The following is a 15,550-nucleotide window of genomic DNA, read 5'->3' as shown; positions in this document are numbered from 1 at the left end:
CAGATAAGTTAAATAATGATTATACATTTTTGTAGTTTGATTATACATTTGATAAAGGAACGCACTTATAACGCAATTACTTAACATTTCAGGTCTATAAACTCGTCATAGTTACCAGAGTTAAAACTTTGTTCACCAGACTACAAAAGGCTCATCAGTCATGTCAGAAACGCTCGAATCAATAAAGTTAAAAGGCCAAATAAAGTATGAAATTGAAGATAAGACGTATAAAACATCCCTTAAATTAATATTTTTTTTTATGTAATCTTGTTTTCTGTATTGTTTCTCTTTTCCTTTTCTTTTTAGTTTTAAACATATTTATTTATATTGGATTGGGAAACAAGTTTTGCAACTTATATTAATCCCTTTCCACTTTTCGGGTGCGAGTGCTGCCTTGTAGCGGCATTAGCCTGCTCTTTTTTTAAATCAACAAGGGTGTCTCTAACGTGCACGAGATATGGCTCTTTCTAAGCACGGTTCATCCACTTATCATCCCCTTCCAACGGACTATCATCGTTTCCTCAAGACCATACTCGCAAATGGTGTAAGGGAGAGCCGAAAATGCAGTCCTGAAATGTTCATCCCGGAACAGGAATCAAACCAGGAACCTTTGTGTTTCTTTTTAATCAAAGTCTTGATCCCATTTAAAGATCAATATGAGGTGTAATACTGAGAATCTGTCTATACAATTCAGTTACTGTCGCATTTAAGTATATCCCTTAAAATGATATTAAACTCAATGTAGATCTATTATTCTAGTGGGAGCTTGAGCTAGCTATCAAACCAGACTTTATTCCACTATTTTTTACATGATAAATGCATGTACCAAGTAAGGGTATGGCAGTTCTTTTCCAATCGTTTCATGTGTTTGCTTTTGCCATTTGATAAAGGATTTTCCGTACTAATTTTTCCTTATAGATCGGATTTTTTTCGGTTTTACTTTTTTATATACTGTATCAAAAATCTATGGTACGTTTAATTATAATTGTTATAACGTCGCATTGTGTCTTTCACTTATACATGTAAAACCGTCGACCTTCATGAAATGTGCATTTACGTCAGCCAAGTTCAACTCATCTGACATAACGTTTATTCCTATAATACAGCTATCTATAAATGAAGGCAACAGTAGTATACCGCTATTCGAAATTCATAAATCGATGGAGAAAAAAACATATCCGGGTTACAAACTAAAACTGAAGGAAACACATAAAATATAAGAGAACTACGACACAACATAAACACAACATCAAAATGCAACACACATAGAAACGAACTATAATATAACAATGGACATGTTCATCGCTTGGTACAGGACATTTTAAGAACAAAAATGGTGGGTTGAACCTGGTTTTATGGCATGCCAAACCTCCCGCTTGTATGGTAATATTAAATATAACATTATAATTACAACATTACATGACAGGACTATAAATATACATACCAGCATTTCCGTTATAACCATTATATGATAAATCATATCTACAATAAGAATTTGTATATCTTTGAAACAAGTATATGACGTCCAGTATCACTGAATTAGTATACATAATTGTTTAGGTAACAGCTGAAATACGCCTTCTCGCTGCATTGAAGACTTATTGGTGACCTTCTGTTGTTGTCTGTTCTATAGTAGGGTTGTTGTCCCTTTGACACATTCTCCATTTCAAATCTCAATTTTATTGATTTCATATACATTTATTACAGTGTATTGTACCAGAAAATATTAATTGTGTATTAGCAGCCTCCACACTATATCATACTTGTTAAAGCCGATACCCTTTTAAATATATAACGTGAGGATACCCAAATGTCACCTCATTTGACAATTTTTCACCTACTTTTGTTTTTATCTAACAGACAAACATGTCAATTCTGCGATCATTTTTTTTATAATATAGGTGACATTATCACTTAAGGCGTCCAATTTATGAGGTACATCGAAAATATAAGTCTCACAAGTAACTGGTTTCGCTAGCTACAAACCAAGTTTAAATCACCATTTTCTACATAATGAAACGCATGTACCAACTTATGATTATGACAGTCATTAAATTTATTTTCTATTCGTTTGATATGGTTGAGCGTTTGATTTTGCAATTTGATAAAGAACTTTCCGCTATGAATTTCACTTGGGGTTCGTCATTTTTTTCTTCTATCTTTTGTAAATTGAAATGGTTAAAAGAATGAAGTTGTACCTTGAAAATAACATCGAATGGTCTCTTTCTGGTAAATGTGATGAATTTGCTTGAATCCATGCAGTAAATTTGTTCAAGGCTGCTAATGAATCAACTGTGTTGGGAGAACTAGCTGTGTTCTTTATACTTTCAGTCCATGGGGCGTCATTTGGCGTCTGTTATAAGAAATGAATTTGAATATAATATAAAATTAGTATGCTTTCGAGATTTATAAAACTTTACACAGTTCTACGGAAGGAAAAAGATATTCAATTCTATTGGACACAGCAATAATTGATTTTCTGTCACTTTTCACTGGTTAAAGACTGGACATGCTGGAGGTGGCGATTCTTATTAAGGTGATCCTCCGTACGACCAAGTATGATTGATAACAATTATATTACAGTTGATGATGAATTCAATCTAAAATTTAGCATATTGTTTCAATTGTCAGTAAACAAGAACTTTTAAAGTACAAGTAATCAAAATCTAAGCTGACCGAAGTGCAATGGTTACTGAGTCAACCACCAATTAATTCCAAAATCAAATTGATCATTATTTTGCACTTATGGATACAATTGGATGGTGACTTTGATAATGTATTGCGTGTTAATAAGTTGTGTTATTTATTTACTGAGAATATGTAATGCATAGTGTGTCTATTAAACCAAGAGTTCCAATTGGTGAGTTAAGATCATCCTTTCGTAAATTTTACGGACCAGGAGTTGGTTGACCGTTATGGATTAACCGTTTCACAGATGATATCCGATATGTTTGTTTTTTTTATGTCATAACTAAAATATCCTTCCCTTTTCACGAACGTGACCTACCGAATTAGACTATATACCCGATTTGTAATAACATAATCAACACGACGGGTGCCACATATTAGCAGGATCTGCTTATCCTTCCGGAGTACCTGAGATCACCCAAAGTTTTGTTTGGATATGTGTTGCTTAGTCTTTAGTTTTTTATGTTGTGTCTTCTGTACTTTTATTTGTCTGTTTGTCTTTTTATAATTAACCATGGCATTGTCAGTTTATTTTCGATCTATGAGTTTGATTGTCCCTCTTTTGTGTCGAAACGCAAAAAAAAAAAAATATTTATCAATCCGTAGATTGCATTTCAAGCGTGGTTACGAAGACATTAATTGTTACGGTTAATATAAACTCATCATAGATTCCTGGAATGATTTGTTTTACTTTTACAAAAGACGCTTATGTGACGTTAAAATCAAGAAAAGGGCCAAATAAATCACGAAGTTGAAGACAATTAGGTATGTCTTTCAAGATTTAAAATTCTGAATCATTGAATCAAGAATTTGAGGAAGAAACAAAAACCCCAAAACATTCACCGAAATAAATAATTTTCATGATTCAATTGAACAAGAAACCGTATAGTAAAACCCATTTTTTTTTATTCTTCTAAAACCATACCTGTGCAATAACAATCCCAGCAAATAAGACTGCTATTGTATAATCAGTTGTTTGGATATTCTTATACATAGCATCCATCTGAAATGATAATAATAATAATAATAATAATAATGATAATAATAATAATAATCAGGTTTAATATTTTACACCTTATGTTAAAGGAGCATTGAATTTCCAAGCTCGTTCGTCATTTCTTAACAGATAATTTAAGAAACAATCAGTTGGCAGGTGTAAAAAAAAAGAATACATTTATGTGAATCACTAACAGGCAATTTATGCTATTCTAATGTTACTTTGTAACCAATAGCCAACTTAACAAATTAATTATTCCGATCTTTAATAAATCATACATTGATCTTCAATGGTATATTCAAATGAGTTCTGCAGAATATGTTTTACACTGAAGGAAGAAACATCTCTGACTAAGTAAGAAATAATTGATATTCCTACTTTGCAAAACACTCTTTTGAAAATCCGTCGCCGTCTATCCTCAGAGTTACAGTGTCATGCATATAACTAAAATATGCAGAATTACACGGGATTCAATAACTTCATAACTTTTTTTCTGTTATTAAAATTAAATGTATTTTGCAATTTGATTAGGAAAAACATAGGATTTTCAAATCCAATAATATTTTACGGGTCCAATGTGATCATTATAGTCGCATTGAATATGTGTTGTCCCATAATATCTCATTTTCAGGCGAGAGATTAAATCGTGCAATACAGCGATCTGTTTTTAATGTATACATACAAAACCAAAACGAAAATGTCTGATACTGTATTGATAAAAGTTTACTTACCCCATTTAAAACAAAGGCATAATATTGACGAATAGATGTAAGTGCTTCAGTCTCCTTTTCAGATGGTGTCGAGGCTTCACTTTGACCCAACCAACTAAAACAAAATGAATATGTTCAGTTTTTTTTTAAACGTGCATATTATGTTGACTGTCCCTCTGCTATCTTTCATAATAAAGCGAAAATGTATTTTATATTCATGATGGTTGACTTAAGTTGTATTTGTATTATAATTTAAGAAAAATTGTTTTACAGTCTCTCATAATTCTTTATAGAGTGGCTCTTGTTGTTAATTTGTGTTTTAAAAAGCTGTATATTTTATATGTAACAAGTGGTGAGACTTTAATAAAGTATTTGTCTTGTCTTGTCTTGTCTATACAAATTGCGTTGTTCATACATGTACACACATGAAAGGTTGTGGTGAGGCAAACCCGTCAGAAATAAGACTAAACATTACCCCAAAAATATAACTAAGTAGTCGTATTGTCATCATTAATTAGGTCAATTGATTTGTCGGCATTTTATTTACATGATCGATACTATAACACAAAACAAATAAGGTTTATGATAATTACTCCATTGAAACTTCATACAAATAGAGGCCCAGTCTTCGACCATTTGGAACCTCCTTTATTTTTATTATTGTATGTCCACTATACTTACTAATCATAAATAGCATAGTCACAAACAATTAAAAGTTCTATTTGGTTTGATCCCGTAGCTCTCTTCTGTCGATGGTGTTTTCTTACAGGTAAACTTTCAAAATTATCACCTACAACGAAGTGACATAACAAGTTATCTACCGCGTGTTATCCAATCAAAATCGGGCATTTTAAAGTAAAGTATTATACAATAAGTTAATGGATACATCAATTTACAAGCTGATTGCTGGGTATGTTGAATCTCCAGCGGGCGACTGTATAAACGTACATGAAGAGGTTAAATAGTATTACTGAGACTTCGGATCGGGGGTCGTTCATTTTTGTATTCTTCAGAACTTTTCAACAAGTTTTACCCATTATTCCCCTATTATGTTTTTTTAATTAAAAGCACCCAATTGTTCTTTATACTTGACATCTTTTAGTCTATTTTTCTCTATTCTTTCTGTTGTTTGTCCATTTATCTTTTTTTTTAACCCCAATCCAGACCTGTAACTATCACAAGTTTCCAAATTTCATGGTCATTGTTAATATAATTATTTTAAATTGATAATACAACATGTATTTTTAGTTAGTGTTTTTTATAAGTCTGTAAATTACCGTTTATAGTATTTGGTGTCTGTTGTACGTTAATTGTTTTTTATTTTTATTTCTGTTAACTTTTTTTATGTTATATCTATAAAAAAATATTCTTTTACTATTTTGCGAGATCTTTAAAATTAATTTTAGTACAGGTAAGTATGAATAACATAACTCTAAACAAAATGCTTCCTATGTTTGTAAACTATTATATCTTGAATTATATGCGTCTTTCATGCAAGTGAGAGGTTAAGCTAGCTATGAAATCAGGTTTAATCCGCAATTTTCAACAAAAGGGACTATGCCATTTGTTTTCCGTTCGTTTGCTGTGTTTGGGCTTTTGATTTTGTCAATTGATAAGGAACATTCCGTTTTATTTTTATTTTATTTTTGTTTTGTTTTGTTGTTGTTTTGTTGTTGTTATTTTTTTGGTTTTATGTTTTTATAATATATTATGCAATAAGTTCAACTTAAGATGTGATAGACATGTCTGTAGATGATAATGTTATCAGTTGACTTTTCATGCAAGTTCATCTAATTTTTCATATAAGGAATACTAACTCACCGGATTTCAATCCATCTCCGAACTCAGTTCGATTTCTTATTTCTTTTATCAACTCAAATCTGTTGCTGCCGGAATGTAACGAAGACAATCTTTCTTTAGGAGATTGGAGGATAAAACTGTCACCACCAGAATTGAAAGTCCCAAACTATAAATGAAGGTACTACATTATTTTAAATGTGGACAAGAGCAGGCACTTTATGATTTATTTGTGCAAAGAACTTTCGGTATTCCCTCTGTTTTCTAGATTACAACCATCTTTGGATTGCGAACCTATGGAATAATGTTTGACGTGATTTTTGTAAAGTTTAGATATTTCTTGAATACATGTATAAATGTTTACTATCTAAGGGAGCTACCATTTGATTTTTATGGGGGGCTAGGATGACATTTGAAAAAAATAGGCAGGACAGGAGTGTTGAGTAAAAAAAAAGGCAGGTGGGGCGCGAATGATTTGTGATCCAAACATAGTATAGTCAAGTTTAACCTGAGTCGTCAAAATAATGGGCGAATGTGCAGGTTAAAGGGCCCAAAAAATACAGAATAATGAAAAATAGGACATCAAAATGAAGAATAAAAAAATATTTGGTGTTAAATTATAAAGTATAAAAAATGGCCTAAAAATTAAAGAACATAAAATTAAAGGACCCACATCCTGACACTCCTCATACAACTACGATTTTAAAAATTTGTGATTTAAGTGTATTTCATAAAAGTTAATCCAGAAAAGCCATACTTTATGTGTTCGTTTCATTCTCAAGAACTCGGTGATGGACACATAGATAATTGATCGTGGTTTAAATAATGACTATAGTTGTCGAGCAAAAAATCAACCTCCATCAATTATATCCTATTTTCCAATGAATATGTTTCGCAGTTCACCTTCCATGTCGACCCACAAAAAAAGTACATGTTTATTCACGTTTCAACTGATTAATGTGCGTGTTCTCGTACTACATATGCATCAAATATCTGTCACTGGACGTGAAAGAAACAATATTAAATAAAGCATCAATCACTTTAATTAAGAAATTTCTTAAGATTTATAGTTACCAATCGTTTGATACAAAAAGGAAAATAAACAGCTAAATATCTATAAATGATAAATGCTAAGTTATTTCTTTTTACACACGAATATGACCCATATGCAGGTGCAAGCTATTACTTTCATTTAGAATTATGGTCCCACCCTTTTCGAAGAATCGCTAACCATCAAGGATAGGCTTACGAATTTAAATACAAAAGAAAATAAACAGCTTAATTACAATAATCGATAAATGTTAATTACAGTACATGTACTTTATTTTCACAGGTACACACGAATCTGACCCCACTTGGGTGCAGGGAATTATTTAATAGCATTTTGTTTAAACCTTTTTCCTTGTAAGTATCGTTTAACATCCTGGATTATAGCTTTACAAATTTAAGGAATGCGTAAAATATTTTTTATGTCACGATTTATTTTTTAAAAATTTGTACGAAAAACAGGACAGAAGTGTGATCACGCGATGTAAGTAATTTTACACCGTCACAATAGGAGATTCGAAGTTCAATGTTTCTTTTCAAGTTATCCTATCACTTTATGCTACGCAGAGCAAAACATCGCTTTTCTTTGCATCGAAATCATTGATCAATGTTCATGATTTACAAAATATGAACATATTCAAAAACTATAAATTAGTACCAATAATTAACTTATTTAAAATAGATTAAATAAATTAGGCGCATATATGACACCATGACCTTTGAACTCTCTCATTATCATGCCCAGTGAAAAATGAATTCTTGGCCAAGCCTCTTATTTGACAAAATATTTAAAAAACAAGATAAAATCACAGTTTGAATGTGTACTGAGTTTCAATCTTGTCTGACGCAAGCTCCCCAATATATGTCTACATGAACACAAAGTTTTAGCCTGATAAAAGACGGAATAACGGACGAACGAAAACAAATATAAGAAAATTGTAATTAAATTGCAATGATCATCACAAAAAGAACACCAAAAAAAAAATGAACAAAATTATAATGGTATGCCTTGCAAAATTTTGCCTTTTTTTTCTCCAAATGCAATATCTGGTGTACTGCCCTAACAGTAAAGTCGTTATTTGAAAGTAAACAGTAACAATTAAGATTCTCTGTACCATACAATGTAGGTTTTGTTCACAACAGTTTAAATTTGTATTATGTAATTTGTATGCCCCATTTATAGGCATTATATTTTCTTGTTTGTGCGTCCATTCGTCCTTGATGAAGTTGAGGTCCAATCAACTTAAATCTTAGTACACACTTTCCCTATGATATGATCTTTCAAATTATAATGCAAAATTAGTGATTTTCCCTCATTTTCATTGTCCACTGAACATAGAAAATGATAGTGCGGATGGGGCATCCGATGATCAGTGTACTATATAGATATAGGCAGATGTGGTGTGAGTGCCAATGAAACAACTCTACATCCAAATAACAATTTATAAAAGTAAACCATTATAGGTCAATGTACGGCCTTCAACACGGAGCCTTGGCTCACACCGAACAAAAAGCTATAAAGGGCCCCAAAATTACTAGTGTAAAACCATTCAAACGGGAAAACAACGGTCTAATCTATATAAAAAACGAGAAACGAGAAACACGTATAAATTACATAAACAAACGACAACAACTGTACATCAGATTCCTGACTTAGGACAGGTGCAAACATTTGCAGCGGGATTAAACGTTTTAATGGTACCAAACCTTCTCCCTTTTTCTGAAACAATAGCATAACATCACAACATAGAAAACCACACGATAAAATATCAATTGGAAGGCTTTACTCAATCAAGAAACGTAAATTAACACACTATGACACATTCTTGTTAATGTATATCTTAAGATTGTCTATGTTGTCTGTATTGAATTTATAGAGGGAGGTAAAAAAAATGGTCTATATTTAGCAAATTAACCTGACGATATCGGGATATGGGTATTTAGTCGGATCTTAACACGAACTTGTGATTTGTTTAAAACCGGTTTTAACGAAGAAATGTCGAAATGTTCAGAACTTAATTAAATCTGTTTTTGGGTAAGATGGTGCAAGCATACGATTTTTATTGCGTCTTACACTTTGGGAAGCGAATAATCTTTAGCTACTTTATTTAAATATTGTGTAAAAACGTTAATTATGAGCTATGAAAGTCAAGTGGCTCAAGCATTTTACTGAGGAAGTTTTAAAAAAAGGCAAAGAAATATTTTAACAGTGGGTTAGATTTCATCAGTCTTTACTATCTATAGATTAACAACTTTTGGTTATGTTTATAATTTAGAATCATCATTGAAGGTGGAGCGCGATTGCACAGTTAATTAATTATATTGATGTGCCATTTGTATGCAAGAGTGACATTCCGTTGTATTATGTGCCAATTCGAAAAAGTTATGCGAGTATTGTCTCCCTTTAACAGGTTCATTATTTTATAATTAAGTTTAGGTTTCTGAAATAAATTTGAATAGTTACAAAATGTATCAATTCAATATATTTCAGTTTTTGTTATTGGTGTATCAAAAACATTGATGTACGAATATAATTTCATAAATTTGAAACGTTTAAAATGATTACATACCAATATAAAGAACCGTTCATCATTTTTGAAAAAGACTATGATTGATGTTCGTATAATTTATCTTCCCTTCATAAAAGATTGGTTGGGAAAGGAACCAAAGTTCTCTACAGATAATCACAGAGAGGGACTAGAAAGCAATTTATAATTGTAGCTTATTTAACTTTAAAACAACTTTCCACTATAAACAAATGTTATTTTATACAAATATAAGGACCTTGTTAGCTAAATCTACAAATTTTATTAGATATTATGAATTTTTATTACAATAGATTAATATGCTACTATATTTCGCTCAATTCAGATTATTCTAAAAATAACTTCAACGAACATAAAGCGTGAACCCTCATTTCTGTTGTTAAACAGTTATTATGGTTCAGACAAAGCAATATAAAAGAAGTACAAATTTTGTAGGTTTGCTACATTTTTGTAATATCGATCTTACCATACTTTCTGGGTGGATTTTGTCTTGTTGAACCACAAACGATGCTCCGTTCTTTATATCTTGATAAAATATTGACTCCTGCAATAATTAAGTCTAGTCTAAGAGATGAACTACATATATTATGGTGGTTTTGGTATCATTTTCTTAAAGTCAGTTTATCCGTTAAACGTCATGATAAAAACAGGGATAACCTAAATTAAATCACTATAAAACTGTCTGAAAAAAAGTAAAAACATGCTAGCTTAACCACGTGATGTCTAGTTTACCACCCTCCCCCGTCCCCGATATTTCCGCCAGGGAATCCACCATTTCTACACCAGAAAATGCCTGTACCAAGTCAGGAATATGGCAGTTGTTGTCCATTCGTTTGATGTGTTTGAGCTTTTGATTTAGCCATTTGATTTTGGATTTCCCGTTTTGAATTTTCCTCGGAGGTAAGTATTTTTGTGATTTTACTTTTTAGTACTACTTTTTACAACTGGTATTTGATATGTTTTATCATTTCATATTCCATTGCAATAAAAGCAAGAACTACGTAGTACATTTTTTTTTTTAACAATTACTATATGGTAAACATTATAATTTTTAAATGCTGAATAAAGGTGCAAGCCAGGGTCGACCGTGCAAGGGCTGTATAGCAAGTCAAGGTCGTTAAATACTTCCATATATGAAAGGATAACTCTACCTTTTGTTCCTGTAGGTAGATGTTTGTTAGTACTCCTTGACTCAAGGATAGAGTTGGAACATTAGTATTGATGTCGTCATTTCTTTCTAAATGGAAATGAACTTGGGATCCTTCAACTTTCAGGTCAAGGTCATAAGTCTGTGGATGAAAGCTGTCATCTACTGACCTTCGTGTACGTTGACCTTGTGATATTTCCACGGGAATTTCTTCTATAAAATGAATTAAAGCAAATGTATAAATATATTAACATTAAAAGTGCAGTTATAAATCTTCTTTAATAATATAATACCTTTTAAATAGACCATATATGTGTTTCTCAAGTGTTTATAGTGTAAGTCTGAGTCCCGCTGAGTAAATGTTATCTAGTGCCAAGAACCATGATATATCTACATTTTAACATAAGCAGATGGAAGGGCCGGGGAAAGCTAAAAGGATTCCGCGATACGTGTGCATTCAAAACGGGGTTTAAAATTACAAGTACATGTATGTGTTTTTGTTTTAGTAATGGTCCTGATAGCAGTAAGTAGTTGCCTTTAAGTTCTGAAAATACACATATCGTAAATGTCGAAAGGCAAATAAATATGTACATAAATATGCACAAGGCATGCGCAGCTATCATTTCATTTTTATGGGAGTGGGGTTGAGAGGGGAGGGGAGGGAACTAGAATGAAATATGAAAAAAGACAGGACAGTAGTTTTGAGTAAAAAACACCAGGATGAGAAACTTAGCCCCAAAAAAAGGCAAGTTGACAATGTATGTAAAATAAAATTAAGGATAAACTGTATAAAAAAGACGACACCGAATAATGAAAAATAAAAAGGCAGGACAAAGATTACAACTAAAAACAAAAAAAGCAGGACAACATTTTTCATTCTAGTCCCCCCTTTTTCCCCTTAATCTAAGGCAAACATACTTAATAAGTCAAAAGGGGGTATATCATCGCAAAGTCTAAATTGCACGTCTTACATTGATGACAGTACTATCAAAAAACAAGATGGTGTCAAACATTATAATATCAATGACATTAAAAGTATAATAGTTGTCTCGTTACATCCTTGTTCAACATGAAACCAGATGTTTCAATACTGGGAATATACATTAACACTTTTAAATTTAAAAGTATAGGTTAGATCATATCAACGTAGAAAAATAATAAATCCATTTTACACATCTCAGTTTACACAAAGGTAGGACAAATTTCCCTTGGGAGTTTTTCATTCACAACGTCAAAAGTTAAAAGTTGTCAAATTCTTCTATGTATTGATGATTTGAGAGTTTGTATTATAGTTTCTCAATTTTACATATAATTATAAAATGAAATTGCTATCCATTGCTTTAATTTTGCTGTTTAAGGCATTTAAAACAAAATTGCAAATTGTTACTATTTTGCCAATCTTGCATCAAATGATTTAATTTATGCGACAGTAAAGACAGTAAATTTAGTAGCCCATTTCGTATTCGTTTATTTGAATGGTCTTCCCCTAATTCTGACTGACTGGTGTATTAATTGCATTATGCGGATGGGACGGATCAGGAGTCGTTATTTATTTTTCGTATTTTCTAATTTTTCGTATTTTCTAATATGTCTCTAGTTTTTTTCCATATACAGTAGAGCCAATAATATATTTTCTCGCTAATTTCAAAATTTTCTTACATATATAAAGTTTGAAAGGCGGTTTTTAAAAACCTTTTAAAAAATCCTTGTTATTTTTTTAATAGTATTTGAAAGAGGTAAATGTGCAAGTTCAAATTTAAGAAAAGTCAAGAGAGAATTATGCCAACCAAATTTTCATTTGACAATTTCTGAAAAACATTTTTGTTTCTACTATTTCAGTTTATTCATTTTATAACAGTCTTTCAAAAGCTTGTTATTTTGAAACAGATCAGCGAACATCATTAAGAACGGTCTTTTTGTCAAATTGTACCTTTATGAGACAAGCAAAAAGATACGAATTTACAAGATTTCAAAAATAACGATAAATAGTTATTAAAGGAAGATGTGGTATGAGTGAAAATGAGACAACTCTCCATCAAAGTCACAATTTATAAAAGTAAACCATTATAGGCCAAGGTACGGCCTTCAACGTGGACCCTATGCTCACACCGAACAGCAAGCGATAAAGGGCCCCTAAATTACTAGTGTAAAACCATTCACACTGGAAAAGCAACGGTCTAATCTATATAAAAACGAGAAACGTGAAACACTTATGAAATGGGTCTCATTGGGGTCTAAGCGTGACACGGGATTGCCGATTTTTTTGTAAGCGTGACACGTGAAAGTCAAATAATTGTGTCGTGAAAACGGGAAATGAGGTCTTGCGGGACCCGGGAAATGACAAAAAAATGAGAATTGCTTACGTACATAGTGTAAGCGGGATACGAGAATCTGACAAAACAGTAAGCGGGATCCGGGATCGGAACCCTCAAATGAGACCCCTATGAACCACATAACCAGACGACAACTACTGCACTTCCTGATGTTCAATAAAGTCCAATATAGATATACGCATTACATAAAATATTCTAAACCTGTTACATTGAATTTAAAGGGGCACTAGCTACGAGATATATAAAAAATCTAAAGTTTGATTTTTTTCTGTTCAATCAATAATGAAAGTGAAATAGTGAAATAACAATTCGCTTTTTGCAGGCAAAAAGGTTCAATTTTGTCAAATTACGCTAAGAAACATTGATAATTAGTAATTCACTTGCAAGTGAATGAGTCGACCTCTTTTAATCCGTATTCATGTGAACTTCAATTTAACACCTAGATAGAGTTTGACAACGCATGCATTGTACGTGTACTGGTTTTTTACAGAAAAAGAATGTCAACAATGAAAGTGAAACTACGGTAAATCATTTGATTACTAATTCGATGCACATAAAATCATTCTTATACGGTTAAAAACAATGAGAAACACCTATTTTTAATCTATAAAATAAAATCAAACAGTCCTATAAAAATCCAATTGCACGTGTTGGTTTAATCTATTCATATCTTTATTTATGTTTACATCGCTTATATGGTCATCTGAGGTCAAATCGATAGGTAATTAGATGGCGTCTGGACTAAAATACACACGAAACGAACCTATATATTATCTATCCCATGCTCTGTAAACTGTTTATTTTAGACTTTTGATAGTTTGGATGAATGTTTTACATTGTTATAAATCAAATATGAGAATTTGAGTCAAATCGGTGACCATGAATTTGACAGCTAGTGCCCCTTTAAGACTTTTAATCAAATCTATTGGAAAAGTTTAAATGACGTTTTTCAGAACTTTAATCGTGTACATTACTTTTGAAAAATATTTGGCATAAGAGGAACTTCATTGTACATGTTGTAGAGAAATTTCATTGTAACAGTAGTATTTGCTTTTGAAATTTAGAATCTTTCATTTAACTTTGTTCATTGTTATAAGAAGACCATCTGAGAAAAAAATGAAATATTAAGAATCCATAGCCCAAATAATAGAGAAACTCTTCCTTTTTATACTAAAAAGGTATGAATCAATATATGCACCCGGAACAAAAATTGAAAATCAATGGTTGTTCATATTAAGGAGGTTTTTCATATTAACTGTTTTATGCATATTCTTGTGAATGTAATTTCACGTTTAATATAAGTCAACCATGCAGTTAAGTGTCTTATATAAATAAGAAGATGGGATATGAGTGCCATTGAGACAACTCTCCATCCATGTTACTATATAAAGAAAGTGAACATTTATAGGTATAAGAACGGCCTGCAACACGAAGCCTTGGTCTGAACAGCAAGCTTTCAAGAGTCCCAAAATGACTACTGTCAACTTCAAGTCTCAACTACACATTACTTAAAATATATTACTTTTTTAATTAATATTACATGTAAATTAATCATGATTAATACCACACAGATTCTTTTATTTATAACAACAGAGCATAAAACCAACTTGCGAACCATTACTTTTTAAAATATTTGAAACCCGTTCTATTGTTGTACTATATATGCGTTCAAAATTTGGGATTATATATTTTACAGGATCCTACCTCTATACTCAACGTTGTCGTGAGATGACCATCGGAGAAAACATGAAATATTTGGAATCCATAGCACAAAAGCAAATATGAAAAATTTCATTTCGATTTATCCAGTTGTAATTATAAAGTACAGATCAATTAAATACACCCTGAATAAAAATACTAAAAGTTAAATTGATCTTAATTCCTAAAAGTTGTTGTCTTCCTTGGTTCTTCGTTAAAAGTAATTCCATTTATAACTTTTATGTTTAAATACCCTCTCCATACACTCGTACGCAGTATTATTAAATTTAAACAGTCATAATTTAAAAAAAAAATCTAGATCTATTGTTACGAAACGGTTAAATCGTGATTCGGGTGAATGAGTCAACCAGGTACGGTTTCTGCTCTTACGGAAACAGATCGAAAATCGTGTCCTCCAGACTAAGAAATGTATACAATAATTTAAATAATTGCTTTGATTCTAGATCATGACCTTTTAAACATTTGTAAATAAAAGATTAATGGAATTTAAAGAACTAGCAAATATCATAAAACAAATATTGTTTTATATTTTGGCACATTTAAATTTCTTTTAATATATTATCTAT

General features: G+C 31.5%; 1 pseudogene; it reads right to left on the bottom strand.

The window, feature by feature from the left end:
- Window positions 1–15,185, bottom strand: part of LOC139504199 (streptococcal hemagglutinin-like) — a 48,122-nt pseudogene extending 32,937 nt beyond the window's left edge.
- Between the last annotated feature and the right edge of the window lie 365 nt (window positions 15,186–15,550).

Source organism: Mytilus edulis, chromosome 14 (assembly GCF_963676685.1).
Source record: "Mytilus edulis chromosome 14, xbMytEdul2.2, whole genome shotgun sequence".
Classification (NCBI taxonomy): Eukaryota; Metazoa; Mollusca; class Bivalvia; order Mytilida; family Mytilidae; genus Mytilus; species Mytilus edulis.
The sequence above is the reverse complement of the archived record's forward strand: the minus strand, read 5'-3'. Positions and strand labels throughout refer to the sequence as shown.